General features: G+C 44.3%; 1 protein-coding gene across 2 annotated transcripts in view; it reads left to right on the top strand.

Moving 5' to 3' along the window:
• The first annotated feature begins 3,051 nt into the window (after positions 1–3,051).
• The window catches only part of ZC3H12D (zinc finger CCCH-type containing 12D), a 45,205-nt gene continuing 30,063 nt past the window's right edge, over positions 3,052–18,193 (top strand). The window contains exons 1-2 of one of the 2 annotated variants that reach the window (XM_067701803.1): positions 3,052–3,687; positions 13,018–14,309. The gene's annotated coding sequence lies outside the window, so the exon portion shown is untranslated. The remainder of the gene's footprint in view (positions 3,688–13,017; positions 14,310–18,193) is intronic. The other variant, XM_067701804.1, reaches the window with a different exon arrangement.

Genomic DNA, 18,193 nt, shown 5'->3' on the forward strand with positions numbered 1-18,193 from the left:
GTTTTTGCTTTCCCTTCATTTTCCTTTGGATTAATTTAAAACATTAAAAAAAAGAAAATCTAGGGACTTCCTGGTGGCGCAGGGTTAAGAATCTGCCTGCCAATGCAGGGGACATGGGTTCGAGCCCCGGTCCGGAAAGATCCCACATGCCGCGGAGCAACTAAGCCCGTGCGTCACAACTACTGAGGCTGCGCTCTAGAGCCCACGAGCCACAACTACTGAAGCCCGTGTGTCTAGAGCCTGTGCTCCGCAACAAGAGAAGCCACTGCAATGAGAAGCCTGCGCACCACAATGAAGCGTACACACTGCTTGCCGCAACTAGAGAAAGCCCACGTGCAGCAACGAAGACCCAAAGCAGCCAAAAGTAAATAAAATAAATAAATACATAAAATCTACCCTCCTTCCCCTCATCTTTGTTTTGGGAAATTGCTTTTGAATTTACCATCCATACTTAAAATGTAATGGTAATATCTTCACCTTCCTCTCTAATTGAAGATCTTAGAAATCTTTAAGTTTCAATCACCCCTCTTCCAACTTTTGTGCCATAATCCTCCAGTATTTTAGTCTAAGCTTGTGATTTTTAACCTTAGCAATTAGACATTGTTATTTCTCTTTTTATATAGGTAGTTGTTAGATTTACCCATGTGTTAATCATTTCTTTACTCACCATTCTTGCATCTCAGATCTTCCACATAGGATGTAATTTTCCTTCCTTCTGAAACACAACATTTGATATTCTTCAGTGACAGTCTGTTGATGGTGAACCCTTAGTTTCTGCTTATCAAAAATGTATTTAGTTCACCTATGTTCTTTAAAGTTGATTTTCTACATACACAATTTTAAGTGGACAGCTATTTTTTTCTCACCACTTTGAAGACGTTCTACTATCTTTCGTTATTGCTGTGGAGACGCCCATTATTATTCCTAATGTCATTACTTTGGAGGTAATGTGTCTTTTCTTTCTGGTTGCTTTTGTTGCTGTTGTTGTTGTTATATTTAGTATAAATAGTCTTTATTGAACTGCACTGAGAAGATTGCATCTACATAAGCATAAGTTGTAACATTTCACAACTTCTAAAAAGAATGTCAACAATTATAGTGGTCTATAATCACATTTAAGAAGCATATTCAACCATTTCTAAAGAAATGCTTTAACATTGTTATATTTGTTGTTATTAATTAAACTTTTCATGTTGTAGATTCACATGCAATTATAAGAAATAAACAGATGCTTGTACCCTTCACTCAGTTTCTCCCAGTGGTAACATCTTGTAAAACTGTAGTACATGGACTTCCCCGACAGCCCAGTCGTTAAGACTCCGTGGTTCCACTGCAGGGGGCACAGGTTCGATCCCTGGTCGGGGAGCTAAGATCCCACATGCCGCACAACACAGCCAACAAACAAACAAACAAACAAACCAAAAAAACTGTAGTACAATATCACAACCAGGATATTGACACTGACACAGTGAAGACGCAGAATATTCCCATTACTACAAGGGTCCCTCCAGTTGCCCTTTTATAGCCACACCCACTGCCCTGCCTCTCCTAGTACCTCCTTAACCTCTGGCAACCAATTAATCTGTTTTCAATTTCTGTAATTTTGTCATGTCAAGAATTTTATATAAATGGAATTACATAGTGTGTATCCGTCTGAGATTGGCTTCTTTGTCATTCAGCCTAATTCTCCAGAGATTCTTACAGGTTGTTGCATGGAATTTAAGGAAAAAAAATGTCATGAAGAACCTAGGGGTAAGACAGGAATAAAGCCACAGACCTACTAGAGAACGGACTTGAGGATATGGGGAGGGGGAAGGGTGAGCTGTGACAAAGCGAGAGAGAGACATGGACATATATACACTACCAAACGTAAGGTAGATAGCTAGTGGGAAGCAGCCGCATGGCACAGGAAGATCAGCTCAGTGCTTTGTGACCACCTAGAGGGGTGGGTTAGGGAGGGTGGGAGGGAGGGAGATGCAAGAAGGAAGAGATATGGGAACATATGTATATGTATAACTGATTCACTTTGTTATAAAGCAGAAACTAACACACCATTGTAAAGCAATTATACCCCAATAAAAATGTTAAAAAAAAAAGTTAATTTGTTTTTATGGCCAGTAGTGTTTCCTGGTATGGATGTACCACAGTTTAACCATTCACCCACTGAAGGACAGTGGGTTATTCACCGTTTGGAGCTATAATGGATAAAGCTGCTATTGATTTTTGTGTGAACAGGAATCTTCATTTCTTTTGGGTAAATGCCCAGGAGTGCAATTGCTGAACATATAGTAATTGCTTGCATAAATGTTTACAGACTGCTAAACTGTTTGCCAGAGTGGTCATACCATTTTACATTTCCAGTGTATGGGTGATCCAGTTTCTCTGCATCATTGCCTATTCGGTATTTTCACTATGTTTTATTTTAGCCATCTGGTAGATGTATAATGACATCTCACTGTGGTTTAAATTTGCATTACCCTAATTGCTAACGAGGTTGAACATCTTTTCATGTACTCATTTAGTCATCTTCATTTATCCCCTTTGGTGCAATGTCTCTTCATGGTTTTTTGCCAATTTCTAATTGGATATTTTACTTTTGAGAGTTCTTTGTATATTCTAGATACTAGGTCTTTGTTGGGTATGTTGTTTGCAAATACTTTCTCACAGCGTATTGCTTGTTTTTTTCATCCTGTTAACAGGGTCTTTGTAGAACAAAAGATTTTCGTTTTATTCAAGTTCAGTTTATCAGTTTTTCCTTTTGTGGACCGTGCTTTTGGTGTCAAGAATAAGAATTGTCTAGCCCTGGATCCTGAAGTTTTTCTCCTACCTTTCTTTTTCTAAAAGCTTTGTAGTTTTAAAATTGAAGTCTGTGATCCATTTTGAGTTAATTTTTTTTTTTTCTTGTGGTACGTGGGCCTCTCACTGTTGTGGCCTCTCCCATTGTGGAGCACAGGCTCCGGACGCGCAGGCTCAGCGGCCATGGCTCACGGGCCCAGCCGCTCCGCAGCATGTGGGATCTTCCCGGACCGGGGCACGAACCTGTGTCCCCTGCATCGGCAGACTCTCAACCACTGCGCCACCAGGGAAGCCCTTGAGTTAACTTTTGAGTAAGAGGTAATACTTAGGTTGAGGTTCTTTTATGGATATCCACTCACTCTAGCATGATTTGTTGAAAAGGCTATGGCAGCTTTTAAAGGTTTTTCTTTGTCTTTGGTATTCTAGAGTTTCACTATGATGTGTCTAGGTGTGGATTTATTTTATTTATCATTCTTGGTATATAATTTCTATGTTTGATGGCTTCATACTTTTCACCATTCTGGAAACTTCTCTATAATATTGCCTCTCCTCTATTCATTCTATTCTTTCCTTTTGCAATTCCAATCAGTTTTTTGTTAAACCTTCTCATTCGGTTCTTTGAATCTTAACTCTCATTTTCCATATGGTGTTTTCTGAATAATTTCTTCAGGTCTATATTCCAGGTCACTGATTCTTTCTTTCTTCCTATAAACATAATCGGCTATTTAATCCATCCAATGAATTTTTGATTTCAGTGATTCATTTTTAGAAGTCCCATTTAATTCTTTTTCAAATTTGTATGCTTATTTTTATTTATTTATTTTGATAGGTAAGAAGCGGATTTATTTAGAGAGAAACACTCCACGGACAGAGCGTGGACCATCTCAGAAGGTGAGAAAAGCCTGTATGGTTATTTTACATTTTCCTTGCTTATTTATTTCCATTCTGTTTTGTTTCCATGGTTACTTAATATTGTGTTTTTGACAATTCCAATATCTACATTTTTTGAGAATTTGAATCTAGTTTTTTTCTGCTGACTTGTGCATAGTGGATTATTTTGTGTTTCTGATGTTTTTTTAAATGGGGGATGCATAATTTGGGACTCCCAAGGTATGTAAATTGAGGATGCTTTTCTCCAAAGAAGATTTCTGTTTATTTTTTAGGCTCCAGGTGATGTTATCACTTGGGGCCATTTTAATTTCTTGGCTTACTATTTCCATGGGCATACATAGTGTACTTTTGAACCACAGAATCTAGTGAGAGTTTACAAAATATTAGGGAAGATAAGTCTATTATTAGGATCTATCCCCATCTCCATCATTGCAGAGCTGGGAAGATGCCTGAAGATTTTTTTTTTTCCTAGCCTAGTCCTTCTCTTCTAATCTCCTGGCTTCATGTGAAAATCTTAGATTCAGTTTCTGAACTTTCTTTCAAGCCAAAAGTCTAGTCTTCATCAATGTCTTTCATCACTGTGGCCTGAGGCTGTTAGTCCCCAAAGCTCTACATTGAGGGCTGGTGGTGGTTTGCTTACCATTTTGTTCATATATTTTTGATCTTGAGGAGTTTCCCCAACTGTCTTACAATCTCATCAATGCATTTAAAGTATGACTGCTGGAACTTATCTGGATTTATCTTACATGTGGATTTATCTGGCATGTGTAGGGAGAGGGGAATGTGAATGGTTACAGTTCAGAATATCCAGCCCACCACACTGCTAAGAGCAGACGTCTCTCCGCTAGTATACATAACCCTTAGCCACCAATAGAAGAAAACTGTAATGACATTACATAAGAAACTGTCACCCTGAATATAGAAAAATAAATATTGTCCACGCAGAAGATTCTAAAATGTGGTTTGAAAGATGAATGAGCAAGAGAGAAATGATTGCTGACTGTGACAGGAGTCATGAGAAGAAAAAACTTACTGATAACTAAAACTTGAATTCAATAGGTTCAGTGGGAAGAATAAAAGTATTAAAAATTTCTGAACCTATTGTTTCAAGGAAAAACTATCCTTAATTGCAATAGCTGATATCTTAGGTATGAAAGACTCTAGTTTTAACAAAGTTGTATGTATGGAAACACTGAGTCCTATTAATCAGAAAGTGTTTTTAATGGTGATGACCTCTAATTACAGTGTCCATCAAGTCTCCTTGACTAGATACAGGGCAGCTGTGGTGCTATGTTAGTATTACTAACAAGTAGGGTAAAGTGACCATGTTTCCTGCTTCTTCTGTTTTGCTTCTCTAGGTTTTAGGTGAACTCTTAAAACCAGGCTCCAGTAATATCTTACTTTTGCTTAAAAAAAAAAAAAAAGTGAGCTGTAGGTATATATTTTTATCTTTAAGAGGAAAAAAATAGTTATTTTGGGACAAAATTGCTCATTCCTTGTAACTTTGCTGTAAACTTTCAGGTTTGATCTCCCTTACCCGTTGAATTTTCAAAGATTTTGATCGGAACTATTAAAGGCTAAAAGAAGAGAAACTTTAAATAGGTCCATACTTTCACAAACGTCTTTTAGTAAATTGGTTGCTTTTTATTACTGAAAGATATATTTCATACCTATGTTTTCCACTCATCATAAAAAATTTTTAATCTTGAATTTGACATTTCTTACCCACCTAGATCGAGTCACAAAGAATGCATTATAGATAGTAAAATCGAAATCACAGAAGACTTACCTTTCAGTAGCCGTTGCTATGAAACCATGTTTTGATGGGAAATTTTAGAGAAGCTTGTGCTTCCTGTTGTTAAATGATAGAATATGGAGATCCCCTTAATTTTTAAAATTGCCCTTTTTAAAAAGCAAGTAACCTCAATTATTCCTTCTAGTGGGACACTCTTTGCTCTTACCCTACCTTACCCACCCAGGACTGCTAATTAGGTTTAATTTTATCTTTGCTTCCTCTCCTATTCCTTGTGCATTGAATGGGCAGATGGGCAGAGTTTATGAGAGATGTTTTATGTGCAATTACAAGGTTGTGTTGCTATTATTTATTTTACCTAGGACACTAGGATGCTCAAGATACAGAAAGAATCAAAAATATGGTAACTTACGAGCAAGAGAGCTTCCATAAAATGGGAAGTTAGAAAAGTGCCTCTTCATTGTTGTGAATCTAGAAAAAGACCACAATGACCTCTGGTTCCTGAAAAAGAGAAAAATTTTGTTTAATTTTGTTTCCTCCAGGCAGTGTGATCTGGTGGAGAGAGCTTGGGATTCCAAGTCAGAAAACAAGTCAAAAGGCAAGAAGTGGAGGGAGAGTAATCTGCTGGTCTGACTAAAGCAGAGGACTGTGAAGCAGAGAGCGTGGAAAGGCGGGAGGAGATTAGGGAAGGGAGTGAGCTGAATGCAAAACTGGGCACCTTGGACTTGATTTGCCAGGCAGTGGAAAAGCAGAACATATTCCTAACAAAGGAAGCGGCACTGGGATAGTTGAGAAAGTTACTCTGGGAGTCGTGTATAGTTACTCAAGGGTTGGCACCAGATTCCTCAGATGGCACCGCGTATGATCCATTTGTCATCTATTGACACATAGCCCCCAATCCAGATTTACATCAAAGCAGGCTTCCCAGGGGAGACGATGTATATACGCTGACACCTTCTGCGTTTGATATCCAAGTTGGTGCAGAACGTGGAATGGGCCGCCCAATAAAATTTGTAAAACTCATACAATCTTGGCGACATAATCACTCATTGAGCATTACAGAAAACAATTCAAATATCTTTGGAATGGTGGTAGATGGACATGCTTTTAGTAAAACTTCGATATGGTGTAGGGTCGGAATGGAGACCCCCTGGCTGAGGGCTGCTCACTTCGTACTGCGTTGGTGGGATGTGTGTGTAGGGCTAGCCTGGAACCGTCCTGAGAACAGGCACCTCGTCAGATTCATCTCTGCACATCTGACACGCAAGAGAGTGCCTCACCTTCGTGGGAAACCAGCCCACAGATTCTGCGATCTCAGCAGATGGCAGTAATGTGGTTTCTTTTGCGGAACGCGGGCCTCTCACTGTTGTGACCTCTCCCGTTGCGGAGCACAGGCTCCGGACGCACAGGCTCAGCGGCCATGGCTCACGGGCCCAGCCGCTCTGCGGCATGTGGGATCCTCCCGGACCGGGGCACGAACCTGTGTCCCCTGCATCGGCAGGTGGACTCTCAACCACTGCGCCACCAGGGAAGACCAGTAATGTGTTTTTAACTTGATCATAAGTGGTGTTTCATTATTATGTTGATAATTATCTACTATTCATTCTCTGAAAATAAACCAGAGACACACATTCATGGCCTTTTCCCCTAGCGTGTGCTTATGGGAAAGAATGTGACAGGCATCCCCGTAAAACCTGCTTGATCTTCGGGCTTGTCTTAGATGTCTTCTTGCGGCACACCCCAGCATGTGTAGGCACAGGCCGTGTGCATCACGTGCAGACAGCCGCTTCTCGGCCGGCCAAGCAGCCCTTGGGCGCAAGGACTCAACTCTTCCCACTACACAGGAGGAGTGTGCTTAGCTTAGTCAGCGGTTACCACGGCTAAGAGCCCTGAGGGAAGGCGTTTTGGAGGTTAAGGGGTGTATTCGTTTCCTAGGGCTGCCATTACATATTACCACCAACTGGGTGGCTTAAAACAACAGAGGTTGATTCTCACAGTTCTGGAGGCTAGAAGTCCAAAGTCAAAGTGTCAGCAGGGCCCTGCTCCCTTTGAAAGATCTAGGGAAGAATCTTAACTCGCCTCTTCCTAGCTTCTGGTGCTTACAGCTGCATCACTCCAATCTCTGCTTCTCTTCACCTGGCCTTCCTCCCGGCAGCTCTTCTGTGTCTCTGTATCCAGATCTTTTCTCTTGTAAAGACACTAGTCATTGGATGTGGTGGCCACCCGCATCCAGTGCAACAGCACCTTGGCTTGATTACATCTGCAAAGACCCTATGTCCAAGTAAAGTCACATTCACAGATGTTGGAGGTGAGGACTTGAACATATCTTTTTGGGGGGCACAATTCAACCCACTGCAAGGAGTGAGGTGTTGCAAAGTCCAAGAAAAGCCTCTGTAGCACTTTGGCCAGAGGCCAGAAAAGATGCTGTTAAGAGAATATGGAGCTGAGCCTTAGAGCCCAAGTTTCTAGACGTAGAATGTGTTGCAGGTGTTCAAATGTGACCACTGACATCTGCTGTCATTAGACCCAGAGTAGTGCTTTATCTGAACACAAGTATTGTCACTCATTCTACGCCCTTAACCTGGGTTCCTCCACCTGTTTCCCATAGGCCTCACACCTTTTGATTCACGGTCTCTCTTCCTTGCAATGGCTAGAGTGTTAGACCATCTCATATTTCCCTCAAGGCTTTTTGTGAGACAACTACGGACTCCAGAAAATGTGGGTTCCCCAGAGTCAACTGAAACTGTAGGTGTGGTTGCAGCAGCTTTAGGGAGCTTTTCCCAAATGCCAACTTATTATAATTACATAGATGCAATCTCACGATCTAAGTAGAGACTGTCTCCAGGACCAAACACAAAGGCATTCGAGCCCTCAGTCAGCGACTCAGACACTAAACAATGGGGCAACGAATTCGGTAGCCAAGGGTGGAGAAAGAATAGAGTCAGTTGGACAGTGCCCTGGAAAACCGGTACTTTTCTTACTTCTGGTTGGTAAGAAGGTCTGAGATGCTTCAAAGATTAGATGACCTTTGAAAGGCCAGGCTGTTCTCTTTTTTTTTGCGGTACGCGGGCCTCTCACTGTTGTGGCCTCTCCCGTTGCGGAGCACAGGCTCCGGACGTGCAGGCTCAGCGGCCATGGCTCACGGACCCAGCCGCTCCGCGGCGTGTGGGATCTTCCTGGACTGGGGCACGAACCTGTGTCCCCTGCATCGGCAGGCGGACTCTCAACCACTGCTCCACCAGGGAAGCCCCAGGCTCTTCTCTTGATAACTTCGAGTACTCTGATACCCTCTGTTTTCCCAACCTGGTAGCTTCATGACGGCCCAGAAATGGAAATCATGACAAAACAACCCATGTGTGAAAGAACATATTAATGATTCAGTTAATTGTATTTTAAAAAATGAAAATGCTTCCTAAAAAAAAAAAAAAAGCGTAAGTTTTTCCTGAGCTGAGTTGTTTCCCCTTGGGCCCGAGCCTCAGCCCCAGGGCGCTGGGCATGCTTCCTGTCCCTCTGAGCCTCTGCCTAGATTTCCCTCCATCTGGAATATCCCAGAGAACCCAGCCTTCTCTCGGGACACTCTGGCCTCTCCTTCAAAGTCACCCAAGCCACCCTCTCCTCCACGAGGCCTCCTCCGCCCCTCGTGCAGTCAGTACTTCCTCGTTGACGGAACCTCTTGCCCAGCAGTTCTGAATCAGGGGCGATTTTACCCCCAGGGGACACTTGACAATGTCTGGGCCCATTTTTAGTTGTCACCATGTGGAAGGTTGCGCCGCTGGAATCTAGTGGGTAGAGGCCAGATGAACGTCCTACCCCGCACAGGGCAGCACCCACCGCAAAGAATTATCCAGCCCATGACATCAGTGGTGCCGAGGTTGCTTTAGTCTAACGCTGCTTCACGCTAACATTTACAGTGTCTCTGTCATTCTTTGTTGACAATCATGTCACTTAGGGGGCAGAAACTTTGTTTTGTTGGTGTTTATGTTCTCAGCCTGGTGCGTGGTGTGAAATGAAAGTGAAACGAATTTAGCAATTTTTTTTTTTTAAGCAATGTGTTTATTGCCTTGATCCCTGCACTTGTTTATGGTAACATCTCAGGTAGAACTCAAAGAAAGTGACACATAGATTTTATTTAATAACAAAAATTGTTTTAAATGCACAATTGTTTTAAATGAGATTATTGGGCTAAGCCAATAACAACTGAGGTTAGATTATTGGCTAAGTGATAGAACAATGACAGCAGCTTCCCCACTTGCTTCTGTGTGGTTAGTGGACGTACACTTCCCTGTTGATGACCCAGAAGGTTGTTCTACTTGTCTCTGTAGCCCTCTGACAGTTTTGCAGTGTTCCCTGGGTGCTAGACTTGGCCATCATAAGTTCTGGTAATCCTATCTTCATTAAAATTTGTGCTCATAATAATAACATCTAACTATTAAGCACTTACTCTATGCCAAGCACTGTTCTAAGCACTCTGTGTGCATTAATTAATTTAATTATCACGATATCCTTGTGAGATAGGTGTAATTATTATCCCCATTTTACACATGAGGAAATGGAGGCACAGGGAGGTTAAATAATTTGCTCAAGGTCACACAGCTAGTAAGTGACAGGGCAGCCGGACTTCAAGTTCATGACACCAAACTGCCTATCCTGATAAGCTTAGGCCTTTTCTCATACAATTTGTAAAAAAAAAAAAAAAAAAAATCCAGATCATGATAAAAGATCTGATTATGAAAAATAGAAACTTACAACTTTAGAGAAAATCTAGGAAAATATCTTTACAATCTCAGGATGGGGAAGGATTTCTTAAACAAGATTCAAAAAGCACAAATGATGAAGGAAAAGCCAGTAGATTTGACTACATGAAAGGAAAAACATCTGCAGGCCCCAAAACATCATAAACAAAGCTAAAAAGACAAGCATTTGACTGGGAGCTGAAAGCTACAAAAGATATACATATACAAAACATATACAAAAGATAAAGGATTAGTAGGAAGAATATATGCAGGTTAATACCAATTAATAAGGAAAAGACTACGCAGTAGGAAAATGGGCAATAGAGGGAAAAAAGAAGAAAACTGTGCTCTCCGTGAACATATGAAAAAATCCTCAAGTTCACTAGTAATCGGGGAAATAAAAGTTAAAATAACCATGAGACGTGACATACCATTTCTCACACATCAGGTTGGCAAGAAGCAAAAAGTCTCACAGGCTCAGATGTTCGTGGGGTGACAGAGAAACAAGAACTCCCACGCGCTGCCAGCAGCGCAGTCTCTGGGGAGGAAGCTGGGTGGCCTCCAGCAGGGCTGAGCCTTTGCGCGCCCTAGCTACAAACAGCTGCGCCCTGTTTCAGCTCACAGAGAAAACAGATCATACAATAAGACTGTTCTTGGTGCTCACTGATGCTATACGTAGACGGGAGGTAGCCAAGCCAGGGCTCCTGCCCTGGGTCCATCTGCAGGCTCCCAGGGTCCTGAAACAGCCCATGCCGTCTGCCCGCGCGTTCATGTGTTCCTCTCTGGGGAGGGTCTGTACCCCACATTTAGGAGTACTGTCTCAACACCTCCAGGCTGCTTCCTGAAAGTACAGACCTCTGTCTCTTACAACGAGGGCCAGAGTGCAGAAAAAATAGCCTCAGGTCAGACTCAGTGCCAGTCTTAAACAGAGCAGAAGAAGGAAGTGTGCCACTGTTCTCCAAGTCTAATAGCTTTAGAGACATGTAGACATTGACCCAGTTACCTCTGCAAGTGGGAAGCTGCTGTCCTCTTTTCAGTCTACCGTAGACAGAGTCTAGTTTGGGGTGAGTGATACAGTACCTAAAATTGTAACCTCTGGCAAGTTACAACTGGGGAGAAATAACCTAAAACAGTGGTGCAAATCTTTTGGCTTCTCAGAGTGGTGGCAGCTAAGTCATTTTAGCTGTAGAGGAATCAAGGTGAGATTTCTTTAAATCAGATTATGTTATTTAAAGTCACCAGATGGTGGCTCTTTTCTCAGGAAGCCAGCTAAGTAATAATTTTTCTGGTCTACATAACATCTCCAAGATTTCAGACACAGAATTCTAGGATGTCTGCCAAATACTTACTTGTCTGATAGTTGAGCAGATTCAAGCATCTTTTTGGCGAAACTGTTAGCTGCTGGCCACTGTGGTGCCTGTCCTGTGCAGAGGTGCCCCTCGCCTGGGGTTGACACAGATCAGGATTCATAAGGTTCACCGCCCAGGTTCATCTTTTATTAAGTTCATAGCATGGTGGCACTTGACAATCTCCGCAGAGAATTCCTTCCTTGACGGGTTTCTATCCTGTACGTAAAAATATTGTGGCTCAGAATCCGGTATTTGGGAGAGATGGTCCAAGGAGCCCCTTTGCAGTGTGTGGCTCTGAGTTCTATAGCTTTATTTGGCTAGACAGAGAACAAGGCTCTTGGACAACGTTAGGTCATTTCCCCACAGAAACCCTCTCCTGAGTTGAGGTGTGACAATTCCGCTTTGACGGAGGCTTCCAGTAAAGAAGGGGCATTTGATGGCCCATGCCTCTTCTACAGGACTCGAGCTGAAGATATTGTCTGATATGTTACTTAACATAAGGACTTTGATTGCTCCTAAAATTTAGTACCAGGAAAATATTTACTTCTCTTGAAAACTGTGCGTGCTTTACTAGGGGGTGGGAGCTGAGACGCTACACGTGACCATGTAAAGAGTGTATTTTGGGGATTTCCCTCGTGGTCCAGTGGGTAAGAATCTGCGCTCCCAATGCAGGGGGCCAGGGTTCGATCCCTCGTCTGGGAACTAGATACCACATACATGTGGCAACTAAGAGTCCGCATGCCCCCACTAAAGATCCCTCATGCGGCAACTAAACATGCCGCGATGAAGATTCCGCAACTAAGACCTGGCGCAGCCTAAATTAAAAAAAAGAAAAGAAAAGAGTATTTTGAAGCCTGACGGCCCTGGGTTTCAATCCTGACTCAGCCACTTACGGAGTGAACTTGGGCAGTTTAGTTACCCTTCCTCAACCCCGATGACCTCATCTCAAAAATGGGAATAATAATTCCTATGCGTAGAGCTATTGTGGGATTAGGAAACTTTGACGGAACGTTAACAAATATACTGCAGGGGCTGGACACATGGCAGTTTATTTTAGAAAATCCATGTGCCCCACATTTCAAAGCTATGATTAGTGTTCAAATGAGGTGACTATTTTCATCCAGGTTCTAGTACATGTTCTTTTTTTCTTTGAAAGATTTCTGATTGTACTTTTAATTTTATTAATTTTATGAATATTCATCATTTAAAAAAAATTGGAGTATAGTTGATTTACAATGTTGTGTTAGTTTCAGGTGTTCAACGAAGTGATTCGGTTATATATATATATATATATATATATATATATATATATATATATATATATATATTTCAGATTCTTTTCCCTTACAGGTTATTACAAAATATTGAGTGTATTCCCTGTGCTATACAGTAGGTCCTTGTTGCTTATCTATTTTATATATAGTGGTGCGTTGATGTTAGTCCCAAACTCCTAATTTATCCCTCCCCTCCTCTGATTGTACTTTTTTTAATTTAGATGATCCATTCTATAGGTGCTTTAATATTCCAGACTGCGTCCAATCTTCTGTGGGAGACAGACGGGGAATAAATAAAGAAAAGCAGCAAAGGTCTGGGAACTTGTGACTTTATTTCCTCGGCACCAACTCCCAGGATCTAAACTCAGCTTGACCATCTGGCTGACTGTGCATTTCTGGACAGGTCACTTTAGGGGCGTTGTCACTTGCTGGCAGGTGGGCTGCTCTGGGATTTGATTGTGTTCCTTCCTCTTATTCTGACCCCTGATGGGCATGCTCCAATGCAGGAGATAACCACAGAGCTCGGGGTCTGTTGCCTGTACCTGTTGAGGCTGCAGCAAGCTGGGCTGCAGGATGCTGGGGTCACGGTGTCCAGGGTTAGGCTCCTCCTGCCACAGTGAGAGAGAAGCAGCTGCACACCCCATACAGGGCTGCAGAGAGGGGAGCCCAGGGTCATATAATCCCCAACAGAGGCCAGTGCCCTGATCCTCGAGCTGGAAGGACTTTGTGACGTGCCTGGGACCCCTGTGATGGCAGGCACTTGCCCACACCCCCCTGCACCGAGTCTCCACAGCCATGTCTGTTCTCTCCCTGCCCTGCCCCCTCTTGGCTCCTGCATTCTGTATTTTTTGTTTGTTTGTTTTGTTTTGTTTTGCGGTATGCGGGCCTCTCACGGCTGTGGCCTCTCCCGTTGCGGAGCACAGGCTCCGGACGCGCAGGCTCAGCGGCCATGGCTCACGGGCCCAGCCGCTCCGCGGCACGTGGGATCCTCCCGGACCGGGGCACGAACCCGTGTCCCCTGTATCGGCAGGCGGACTCTCAACCACTGCGCCACCAGGGAAGCCCCATGCTGTAGTTTTGTTTGTGAAGTTGTGAACACCCAGCCTCTTAAGGAGCATCTAGGCTCAGATGCTCTTCTCCTCTGGCGGCACGAGTGGGAGCAGCTGTGTCCACTGTCGGAGGCCAGAGAGCTCATGCTTTTGTCTGCGGCCAGCCCTGCCCTCACAGAGCGTGTTTTGCATGTGGTTGTTGAACTTTGATTCAGTGACTCATGCTGAGGCGCAGGCTTTATCTCCCTCCCTCATCTGATTGCTTTCTTCCTTTCCTTTTTTTTTTTAAGTGCAAAGCAAAACTACCTTTGCAGCTGAACATGACTCTGGTGAAAGGAAGTGGAGCTTTGACCTGAAGTGGCTCCCCGGGCCTCGGGGACACCTGGCCAGCAGGGAGGACAGTGTGTGACCGCTGCTGAGGGGAGCACAGCATCCACTGTGAGGGCCCTCAACACGCCCTGCTGGTGAGTGCATGTCCCCTGGCCATCCTTCAGTGTGACAGAATGCTGTCAGACTTGGGTCCAGGGGTGGGAGGAGAGAGACAGAGCACACGGGGAAGGGGGGGCAGTTCTTGGATGCGTGGCGTCCTAGCAATATCATCTCCTTCAATTACTTTGAGGGCTCAGCAGAAAACAATTAGGTAAGCATCTTTAACCTCCTTTGGGTGAAACCTTGCTCATTCTAGCAAAATTGTAGTTAATGTCAAGAGGGCTTTTGTGTACCTCCCTTGAAGGGTTGTCATAGGACTGAATGAGAATTTGTCAAGTGTGAGCACCATGTCTAGCACATAAAAAAATTCTCAGTAAGCTTTCTGTTATTATTTTTAAAAAGAGGGCTTTTGTGGGAGAAAGATTAATGAGAGGAAGCTCTTCAGTTTAAGTAAAAACTCTTGCTGTGGTCTTTGAAGATGTTTTAATTTTATGAACTCAGAAGAACTAGAGCTCTCAAGCACATCTGAAACCTGTCTCCGTGCTCCTGAAAGTATCTCCTAGACTAGATGCTTTTTGGCAGGTGTCTAGTTTCCTGGCAGATCAGGAACGTTTGGCAGTGGCCCCAAATGCCGTCTCCTCTAGAAGATGACCCTGTGGGCTTCAAGAAGGCCTGTGAGGACATGGAAATAAGTCTTCACCTGATGGCAGTGAATGTAATTTTGGCCAGTTCCCTGGAGCCATTAGAATGCTTGGCCATGAACCCTAAGATATGACCTCTTCTCCAGGGCCAGACGTTGCCAAGGTGGGAGTGCCAACACCTGGCACGTGAATAGGTTGGGAGTGGCATTTTTTTTTTTTTTTTGTGGTACGCAGACCTCTCACTGTTGTGGCCTCTCCCGTTGCGGAGCACAGGCTCCGGACGCGCAGGCTCAGCGGCCATGGCTCACGGGCCCAGCCGCTCCGTGGCATGTGGGATCTTCCCGGACCAGGGCACGAACCATGTCCCCTGCATCGGCAGGCGGACTCTCAACCACTGCGCCACCAGGGAAGCCCTAGAGTGGAATTTTTTTTTTTTAACATTTTTATTGGACTATGATTGCTTTACAATGTTGTGTTAGTTTCTGCTGTATCACAAAGTGAATCAGCTATACGTATACTTATATCCCCATATCCCCTCCCTCTTGCGTCTGGGAGTGGCATTTAGTAGAGGGTTTTGTTTTAAACTTTGCTTCAGAGTTGCCCTGGGATCAGGACTGTAAATACTTGTGTGTATGCCTGAAGTAACCTACGACAGCACACAAGAGCAGGAGACAAGTTTGAGGGGAAAACAAAGACCAAGCCAGTCCACCCAGGCTCACAGCTACCCTATTCACAACAGCCAAAGCGTGGCAGCAGCCCAGGTGCCACTTGGGTTGCTTGAGTGGATGGATGGATGGATAAACACAATGTGCTATATACGCACAATGGAGTATTATTATTTCCTGCCTTAGAAAGGAAGGAAATTCTGACACCTGCTACAACATGGATGAACCTTGAGGACATTATGACAAATGAGAGAAGCCAGTCACAGAAGGACAAATACTGTATGATTCCACTTATATGAAGTACCCGGAGAGGTCAAATTCATAAAGACACAAAGTAGAACCGTGCTTACCAGGGGTTAAGGGAGGGGGTGGGGACTTAGTGTTTAATGGGGAGAAACTTTCCATTTTGGAAGATGAAAAAGCTCTGGAGATGGATGGTGGTGATGGTTGCTTAATGCCGCTGAAATGCACTCTTAAAAATCGTTAAAACGGTAAATTTTATATTATGACCACTTTGCCACGATTTAAAAAAATTATAATTCCGTTAAAAAAAAAAGACCAGACCCAAACCACAAATCTCACGGGCTGAAGTCTTTGCCTCTCTGTGAATTCTTCAAACTCTGACAGCTTCCCTGAGGGCCTCTAGATCTGAGCTGAACCAGAAAACTTCGGCGTGGACCCTGTTTAGAACTTTCTCCTCAGCATAGTGGGTGACTTCTGATGGGTGTCTGTGGTAGGTTTCCCTGGAGCTGGCAAAGGCGACCCAGGAACGGACTTGGGGTCAGTGTCGTGTGTTGAATGAGGGCTGGCCCTGCTCTGTGGCCGCCGAGCAGCCCTGGACTGCACCCTCTGGCAGGAATTGGGACGCCCTTGGGAGCCTAGTCTCTCCCATCCATTAGCTGTGGGATCCTGGGTACAGCATCAAAACTTCTCTTTCCCTCAGTCTTGTCACCTGCAACGTGAGGAACTCTTTCCATGTCCCAGGGACTTTGGGATTTTCCAAAGGTGACATACCAGCAGGCACTTGTAACTAGAAAACACAGTGCCCATGTGAGCTGCTGTTTCTCTACAGCTCTTATCCCTCTCATTTTCTCATCCTTCTGTTTCTCATTTATTTTTTTCCTTAGGGGCTCTTCCAGCCAGAGGTTACAGCCTTTTTGGCCCAGAGCCCCTCCCTCTGGATTGGCTGATTCTAGAAGACCTGATCTGACCCCCGTTGTTCCACTTGTGAGGTGTCCCTCCCCTCCTTTCCTGCTGTTCTGTCAGGTCCTGAACCCACCTCCACAGCCTGGACACTGAGCACAGAGCAGCGTGCCACACTGACCGTTGTCAGAGCTCAGGAGACCTGGGAAGATTTTCAAAGTGTCACTAATCATCTGTGCTGTTTGTGACTTCCAGTCAAGATTGAGGAAGAAAACTAAGATGAAATTGTTCATACTTTCAGGTCTTAAAAATAGAAAGGAAAAAGTAGCTGCTGGCAGTGGTGCAGCTCAAGGGCCGACACAGCTGAAGGGGGAGGGTTGTGACCTGAGGCTGCGGAGAGCGGCCTCCCACCCCCGTGTTCTCCCTTATTTGGAAATTTTATGAGGAAATGAAGTTAAAGTCTCAAGGAGGGGGGGGGAAGCCTCTGAAGTAGGTGAATTCTTTCAGTTAATTTTGTGTAAAAACAGCCCTCCTGTCCCACACATAGCCTTTCAGAAGTCTGCTCAGAAAAGGAGCCCTGTTGAAACCTGAGGGTTCTGTGGGGAGCTGCCAAGGTCAGGTCCCACTCCCTCTCCCCTGCCCCAGGGGAAGAGGCCAAGTTTTTTCAGTTTGAAAATATTCACGTTTCTGTCATACCAGAACGCAAAGTCACAAAACAAATGTGGACTCTCCTCGTAGCTGTTACTTGGTGACCCAAGAGAAGTCACCTGACACAGTCATATTTTGGTTTTTCCATTTCTGTGATGGCAAGGTCCTGAACACAACTCAAAGCAACCCATTATTTTGGGCATCTACTTATGGTCAGTCTCTGCCATTTAGTAGCTGTATAGCCTTTACTCTGTACCACTCTGAACCTCAGTTTCTTCATCTGTGAGAAGGGAGTACTTTTATCTACCCTGTCTAACCACCAGGGATGATGGGAAGTTCAAGTAAGAGTCTCTACAAGAAGGCGACATGGAAACGAAGAACAACGTGAATACAGACTTTTACGTTCGTGTTGCCTGTACTGTCTTTCTTCTCTTTCCTTTTCTCTCGTTTGTGTTCCCTCCCTCTTTTCTTTCTTCCACCCATCCTCTCAAGCCTCCCTTCTCTCTCTCTTCCAAACCCAAATAAGTGCTACAGAGCAGGCGTAAGCAGGGAGGGGTGGAGGTGGGAGCGACTGGGGCCGCCAGGACTGGGAAGGTTTCTCAGAGGAGGTGACAGTGGGGTTCGGTCTGGTGGAGGAGGGGCAGGCGCTCCGCAGTGGGAAGGACCCGAGGGGAGGCCTCCAGGCCTGAGAGACCAGGGTCTTTCAGGGACAGTGAACAATCCTTGGTGTGAGGCTGGCCTGCCGGGCGGGTGAGTGTCCCCTTCCTCTGTGGACATTGGGCCAAAGCTGGACCCTGGCCCAAGGGAACAACCTTCCTCAGA

Source organism: Pseudorca crassidens, chromosome 13, assembly GCF_039906515.1.
Source record: "Pseudorca crassidens isolate mPseCra1 chromosome 13, mPseCra1.hap1, whole genome shotgun sequence".
Lineage (NCBI taxonomy): Eukaryota > Metazoa > Chordata > Mammalia > Artiodactyla > Delphinidae > Pseudorca > Pseudorca crassidens.